The following is an 8,345-nucleotide window of genomic DNA, read 5'->3' as shown; positions in this document are numbered from 1 at the left end:
CAATAAAGTCCTGTTCCCCTTCCCCAATAAAATCTTAAAAAAAAAAAAAAAAAAAAAGAAAGTAATTGTTGATAGATACATAGCTACTTCCATTTTATTATTCATAATTTTGCTTTTTTTTTTCATCTTAAAAAAGTCCGTCTAACACCCCTTGTAATACTAATTTGGTGGTGATGAACTTCTTTGCTTGTTATTGTCTGGGAAGCTCTTTATGTCTCCTTTGATTCTAAAAGCTTTGCTAGGTAGAGTAATCTTTGTTGTAGGTCCTTGCTTTTCATCATGTTGAAATTTCGTGCCAATCCCTTCTGGCCTGCAAAGTTTCTGTTGAGAAGTCAGCTGACAATCTTATGGGAGCTCCCTTATAAGTTACGAGTTGCCTTTCTCTTGCTGCTTTTAGGATTCTCTCCGTCTTTCACCTTTTCCATTTTAATTATAATATGTCTTGGTGTCGGCCTAATTGGGTTCATTCCATTTGGGACTCTCTGCACTTCCTGGGCTTGTATGTCTATTTCCTTTGCCATGTTGGAAAATTTTCAGGCATTATTTCTTCAAATAGGTTCTCCATCCCTTGCTTTCTCTCTTCTCTTTCTGCTACCCCTATATTGCAAATGTTGTTACACTTGGTGTTGTCCCAAATGCCCCTTAAACTGCCCTCATTTTATTGGATTCTTTCTTCCTTTTGTTGCTCTCATTGGGTGTTTTCTGCTACCTTATCTTCTAAAACACTGATTCAATTCTCTGCTTCATCTAGTCTGCTAGTGATTCCTTCTAGTGCATTATTCATTTCAGTTATTATAGTCTTCACTTCAGACAGGTTCATTTTTATGGTTTCTATGTCCTTTATGATGCTTACTATCTCTTTGTTGAAATTCTCACAAAGTTCCTTGAGCATCCTTGTAACCATTGTTTTGAACACTGTCTCTGGTAGATTGCTTGCCTCCATTTTGTTTACTTATTTTTCTGTAGTTTTTTACTATCCTTTCATTTGAGACATATTTCTTTTTTTCCTCATTTGGCTGCCTCCTGTGTTTGTTTCTATGTATTAGGTAGATCTACTATGTCTCCCAGAATTGGCCAGGTGGCCTTATGTAGTAAGTGCCCTGTGGGGCCCTGGTGCTATCTCCCTGGTCACCTGCTCTGGGTGCTCCAGAAGTGTCTCTTGTGTGTGTTGTGTGTGTTCTCCTGTTATAGTTGAGCCTTGATTGCTATTGGCACAATAGAGGGTGGGATTAACCCCCAGGCTGATTGGCTGTGAGGTTTGGCCACATCCACAACTTATGGGCTGATGTGCAAGGGGGCTTACTCCACTGAGTGGGATTCACCGAAGTGGGCTCTGGTGCCTGTTGAGACCACCCTTTTTGTGAGCCACTCATGGAGCTAATTGGTCGGTGTTCTACTGTGGTCTGAAGATGACCTCCAAGTATGCTGGTTTTGGGGCCTCTTTAGGAGGGGCTCTGGTGTAGGCCCAGATTACCCACTGCCTGTGACCAGCTAGGGATTAGCTGGTAGGAGTTACAAAGCCATCTGCAGTTGTTCACTGCCTGTGCTAAACCTGGAGACATTTGGGAAAGGCCACACTGCGAACCAAGGACTGCTGCCACCAGTACCACACCTGGGGTAGCTCTGAAGAAAGCCAGAACACCCCAAGGCCTACTGTCACCTGCCAGCTCCCTTAAGATTCAGCTGGTGAAAGAGTCTCATGTGGTATGCAAGGGTCTTAAGGAGTCAATAGAGTGGGAAGAGTTATGGTCACCAGGTTAACATAGACTCTGGGTCAGTGCCAGTACTGAGCCTGGAGCAACTCAGCAAAAGTCTCAGAGCACACCCAGGCCAGTTGCCAACTGCCTGGGGTCTGGGCAGTCCAGTAGTTTTCCAATAAAGAGTACAATTTGGGCAGGGCTGGCTGCTCTCGAGAAAGTGCCCCTGGTGTGGCAGAGTTGGGTGGGGCAGGGTCTCAGTGAGTCAGCAGGGCAGAGCAGTGGATCTCACCAGACCAATCAGATATAGATTTGGTGGTAAGCAGAGAGGGAGGGCTCAACACATTAAAGATGGCATCTGCATGCAGCCTGCACAGGAGGACCCCACACAGGGAAATTGGCTACTGAACTTCAGCCCTGGCCTCAAAGCCATACACCTCAGTCTGTATGCCTCCCTGTATGCCTCCGGCGACCCCTCAATCACCGTCCCCCTGCCAGAGCCCAAGGTGAGTGCCTGGGAGCGAGTGAGTCTGTGTGTGGGCCCTTTACATTCACATGAAGCCCCATCCTGTCCATCCCCACTGCCTTCCCTGAGCTGAGTTCCTCAGCATTTGTCTACTGTACTGCAATAGCCTTCTGACTGGTCTTGCTCTGCACAAATCCATCCTCCAGAGTGACAAATACAGATTTGGCCAATTCTTTCACTAGCTTCAGAATTTGAGAGAGAACATTTAGAATCTACTTGAGGGTTTGGAATCCTCGAGTATTTTGGTTTGTTTTGATTTTGGTCCCCAAATTATAAATGCTTTCTTCTGCTTTCATGCTTCTAATCATTCTCTTTTCTTCTTGTTTGAAATACCCTTGTCCCTTCTTTGCTAGCTAGCTTTCTATTCACCTTTCAGTACTTGGGGACATTTCCCTGACCACCACACTCAATACAAGCAAGAGGCTGCTATATGCTCTTACTGAATGTACTTTATTACATCACTTATTCTTATATTGCAATTACCCTTCCGTTTAGAAAGTATAAAACCCTTGATAGAAGGAACTATACCATTTTCATGGTTGTATCTCCTTGCCTAATAGAGCCAGGGTACAATAAATGCTCTCTTTATGCATTTGTTGAATGAGTGAATAAATGACGACTGAGAAGGTTGGTTGAGCCTTCACAGAAAAGGGGTTTGAATTAAATTGTTTCTGAAGGATAGATAAGAATGAGATGGCTAGAGAAGAGAGGAGAGAGTTCCCGGTTGGTATATCAATTTGAACCAAGGCAGAATGAACAGTATGATCAGTGAGTAGATGAATTTGAGTGTAGAAGCTAAAGATAAGATGGGAGGGTCAACTGAAGTTCTATGGAGAACAGTCTTGAGTTCCATATTGGAATTTATCTTGTAAGCTGAGAGTGAATGGAGGAATTGATGTTGAGCATTGGCCTTTTGAAAAGAGTATATAATAATATAAAAGATGTGTCAGGAAGACTTCTTCCTGTGGTGTTTACAATTAATTGAAATAAAGGGAGCTTAGAAGCAAAGAGGTCATTAAGAAAGTTATTTTAAAAATTCATGTGAGGGAATTTGGATTGCTGGCAGTGGATAGGGAAAGGAAAAGAATGAGAAGAGACATTAAAAAGAAAGTATAAAATTTTGCTAAAATAATGGTCTCTAATGACTACCATACATGCATATAACTCAGTGTTTACTGATTGTTCAATACTCTAAAATCCTGATTGGTACCAATGACAGAAATAAAGACGGGACAAGATGAGGTAATAAATTAATCTGCTTTATAAAGTTTATTATTGTTATTATTTAAATTTAAAAAGCTATATTGAAAATTAAACGCTAAGGTTTTGCATTTTGAACTCCATGGCCCAATTGCAATATCTACTGCCACCTGCTGGCAGAGAGAGAGTGACTATAGTCTCTAAACTGGAAAACCTACAAATTTACAACACTGTTAATACAGTCATCTAAGTGTCAAGCATCTGGATGGTAATAGAGGTTTCTATTCATTATGTAATCTAATTGCTGTATAACTACCAGATCAAGGGGCCCTATGGACTTGCTATTGTCTGACCAAACTTGATACCTTATCCCATTTTAATTCCACTATTAGTGAGAAATTTTAGAATTTCCTTAGGTTAACAGTTTCCGCACTTCTAAGATTAAAACAGCAAAACTTTGCTAGGTGCTTTGACAAGGATGTTGTAAAAAAAGAATGGAGGGGCCAGCCTGGTGGCTCAGGCGGTTGGAGCTCCGTGCTCCTAACACCGAAGGCTGCCGGTTCGATTCCCACATGGACCAGTGTCAGATGGCTCAATTGGTTGGAGCTCGGGCTCTCAACCACAAAGTTGCTGGTTTGACTCCTCAACTCCGGCAAGGGATGGTGGGCTGCGCCCCCTGCAACTAACAACAGCAACTGGACCTGGAGCTGAGCTGCACCCACCACAATTAAGATTGAAAATAACAACACCTTGACTTGGAAAAAGTCCTGGAAGTACACACTATTCCCAAATAAAGCCCTGTTCCCCTCCCCCCCAAAAATTTTTTTTTTAAAAAGAATGGAGTAAAAAGACATGTTAAAAAGTAAGAATACTTTTGTTTGTACCAGGCATCTGGTTTGTTCTACAAATTAATTCTTTTTGTTAATAAAGTGGAATAACATTTACTGATTTCTTAAAATTTTTATTATACATGCTGTATTCATGAAAAGTCAAGACCATTGACGGAATGCAAATTAGATATACATTGTGTTCAGCTGAGCTGGTTACAAGTCATGTTTAGCTGTGAAGCTGAAGCTTTCTTCTCCTTGTAGTTTGCAATTATTTTCCTGATTTCAGCAATAGCTTCCCCTGGATTCAACACCTAGGGACAGGTCCCAGTGCAGTTCATGACAATGTGGCAGCAATACAGAGAAAACGGGTCCTGCAGCTTGGCCAGGTGTTCCTCCATCAAGTCATTTCGAGTCGATCATCCAGCAATAGGCCTGCATACGAAGTAGAAGTCCTAAATATTTGTCTCCATTCCACCAGTAGCTAGGGCAGCTGGTGCTGCAGCAGGCACAGAGAACGAATGCACTCAGAGAGCCCATCAAATTTCTCCTGATCTTCTATGGACTGCAGAAACTGCTGTTCGCCTTCCTGGGATTCATCCTTCTTCAAATAAGGCTCAAGGGATTTGTACTGAACACAGAAGTTGTTCAAATCAGGAACAAGATCCTTTATCACATATACATGTGGAAGAGAGCGTAGATTTTTGAGACTTTGTTGAGTTTGGTGTCAATCCCTTGGGAGCAAGCTAGAGTGTTGCCTCCATTGATGCTCATTGCATGAGTCGCAGATACCTTCTCAGTATGATCTTCCGAAGGTCTAGGTAGAATCAATTTCATTCTTAAAGTCTCCAACATGATAGGACCACATTTGAAAAATCAATTTTATAAGTTTGTATATAAGGTTTATCTCCAGTCTTGTCTGGGCCCCATTGGTAGATAGCAAATTTCTTGATTTGGGGGGCTGTGGTTGCAGCTGTCTGGGCCTCTTGGCAGGCAGGCTCCACTAAGCTCTGTGACCAGGAAGTAGCACCTCAAGGAGACTCCAACCACTGCCGCCATCTTGGCTCCTGACCTACAATTTTTTTAAATTTTGATTCAATACCATTAAATTTTTATTTTTGTCATGTTGTGGTAACATGGTTTGAAATCTAGTAGAGTGATCCTATATTTAAATGAATATTGATATATTACTATTGGTAATACTGGGTCTATATGCATATCCTTAAAATATTCATGCCCTTTTACCCAATACTTTTCATTTTGGAAATTAATCCTAAGGAAGTAATCACAAAATGGTGAAACAGCTTTATTTACAGACATGTATCACATAATTTATAATAACAAAATATTGGAAATAATGTCCAATAAAATAGTAATTATAAACAATGCAATATTTTACAGCCATCAAAATGGTATTCATGAATAACTTAGAATTACATGAAAATGTATATTTTATTTGGAAAAATGCATATATGCTTATAGAGACCTGGCCCACAGTAATATAAGCTAGCAGGCAGTCAAGGTCTCCTGGCTCCTTGGGATGCTGCGTACAGGAGAGCAGGCCAGCAGGGCTTTCCAGATGTTTTTTTCTCACAGAATGTGCTTTGTTTGCTGTACCTATGTAACCTTGCTTCTTCTCTGCCTCCATGTGGAGTGCTCCCCTTTCAACGGCTGCCACCAGAGACTCTCCCCGCTCAGTTAAGTCTAAATAAACCTATGTCATGCACCCAGCCACCTGGTGTGTTCTTTGAGCTTGTGGTTTCTCAGGCACAAATCTTGGAACAACTCGGACTCAGTCTGAACAATAGTATGATTGCAACTATATAAAGCTAAATAAAAATTTAATATCCCATGCATGTCAAAAGCATAGAAAGAAATATACCAAGGGTCAGACTGTTTGATTATGGATATCATTTTGTTTTTTAATATTCTAATCCATCCTTCTCCATAGTTAATTACTAAAATTCCATATGATGCCTAACAAATATTATATATTCAATAAGTATTTATTCCTTTCTTTTACCTAACCACCCATGGGTAGAGGGATATTTTCATTCTTTATATTTTTATTATATTTTATTTTATATTTTTATTCTTACTAATTTATGGAACATTTTTATCTTTTCCCTATTTGATATTCCCAAGTGAGATCATGTGCTTTGAATCTGTGTCAGAATATTAGCTATAACTACATGGAGAAACAAATAGATGTGGTTGGCTGGCTGCTTCAGGAAGGACTCATGGTGAGGGTGCAGCGTCTTAGCATGATCATGGTTGAGGTACTAGATCTAGAACTAGTATTTGGGCTTCAACCTCACAGAATTAGAAACTCTGGTTAACTGGTTTCCTCAGAAGTAATCAGAATAGAGTCATTTTAATCACACTCAAAAATGACTACGTATAAACTAGATTTTGATGTTTTAATTTTCATTGAAAAACCAGAATATGTGTTAACTCATCATTATAGACCTATACAATCAGAGATGTGGGGTAATGAATGGACTCAGGAAACTCCAAATCCCAGTCTTTATAATCAGTCTCTGCATGTCCTCGTCCTCTATTGGGTTATATCTAATAAGGGGGATGATAACTATAAAAGAAACAGATAGTTGCATCTTCTTCAATGCTGAGAACCCTGATTTGTTTAGGATAAACATGCCTCATTTTCTTTCCTGAAATCCTGCATTTCAGGAAAGCAGTCCTCAGTCTTAACTAGAGGGAGTGAGTCTTGTTTGGTCTAATTTCTTTTCATGGCTATTACATTCTCCTTGCCAGTGATTGGTTTAGGGAGAAGCATAAGATTCAACTTAGGTCAGTGAGGCATGTGGAGAAATTGGCTGAGTAGGCTTCCAGAAAAGATTTCTTAGCTCTTCAAGCTAAAACTTTAAAACTTTAAATAAAAAAAATAAAAAATAAAAAACAGGAGAAAATCCTCATGATATTGGATTTCGCAATGATTTCTTAGATAGAACACCAAAGCACAGGCAACAAAATAAAAAATAGATAAATTGGACTTCATTAAAATTTATAACCTCTGTGCATCAATATACCTGATAAATGGTTAATGTCCAGAATGTATAAAAAACTTCTATGACAACCAAAAACACAATGTAAAAAATGGGCAAAGGACTTGAATAGACATTTCTCCAAAGAAGATATGGCCATTAAGGATATGAAAAGATGATCACTAATCATTAGAGAAATGCAAATTAAAACAAGGATTCAATATCACCTCACACCCGTTAGGATAGCTAATGTTAAAAAAGAAAGAAGTATTGGTGAGGATATAGGAAAACTGGAAAATTTGTGTACTGTTGGTGAGAATGAAAACGGTGCAGGCACTATTGAAAACAGTATGGTAGTGCCTCAAAACATTAAATATAAAATTACTACACAATCTAGCAATTCCACTCCCAAAAGAATTGAAAGTAGGGACTCGAACATATACAAGGTATGATAAAAAATATGGTGAATGTTTAAATAAAAAAATTATTACATTAAAAATCACATTGCCATTAATCCCCCTCAAAATACTCCCTCTTGCTTCAAACACATGTATTCCATTGTTCTTGCCACTTTCTGAAGCAGTCCTGAAAGTTCTCTTTACGAATGTTTAAGAAACAATGTGCGTAGAAAATGGCCTGAGAAATGGGCAAACGGTTTCATCCTCCATATAACAATGCTCTGTGTCACACATCGCTTCTGGTATATGGCAATTTCTGTCAAATAAAAACATTACAGTGTGTCCTCATCCACCTTTGTCACCGGATCTGTCACCGTGCGACTTCTGACTCTTCCCCAAAATCAAAATGACCATGAAAGGTAAACGTTTTGAATTGATTCAGGACATCGAGGCAGCCACGACAGTGCAACTAAAGACACTCATGGAAAAGAATTTCCAGAACTGCTTCAGAAAGTGGCAAGAATGATAGGATAAGTGTGTTTGAAGCAAGGAGGAGTATTTTGAGGGGGATTAATGGCAATGTGTCTTTTACTGTAATATTTTTAAATTTTACACATTAACCATAGTTTTTGATCATACCTCATATTTGTACCTCACGTTCACAGCAGCATTATTCACAATAGCCAAAAGGT

General features: G+C 39.5%; 1 pseudogene; it reads right to left on the bottom strand.

The window, feature by feature from the left end:
• Positions 1-4,431: 4,431 nt before the first annotated feature.
• LOC109435436 (succinate dehydrogenase [ubiquinone] iron-sulfur subunit, mitochondrial) lies at positions 4,432-5,309 on the bottom strand (annotated as a pseudogene).
• Between the last annotated feature and the right edge of the window lie 3,036 nt (positions 5,310-8,345).

This window comes from Rhinolophus sinicus, linkage group LG12 (genome assembly GCF_036562045.2).
Source record: "Rhinolophus sinicus isolate RSC01 linkage group LG12, ASM3656204v1, whole genome shotgun sequence".
Classification (NCBI taxonomy): domain Eukaryota; kingdom Metazoa; phylum Chordata; class Mammalia; order Chiroptera; family Rhinolophidae; genus Rhinolophus; species Rhinolophus sinicus.
Note: the sequence above shows the minus strand (reverse complement) of the source record. Positions and strands in the feature narration are given on the sequence as shown.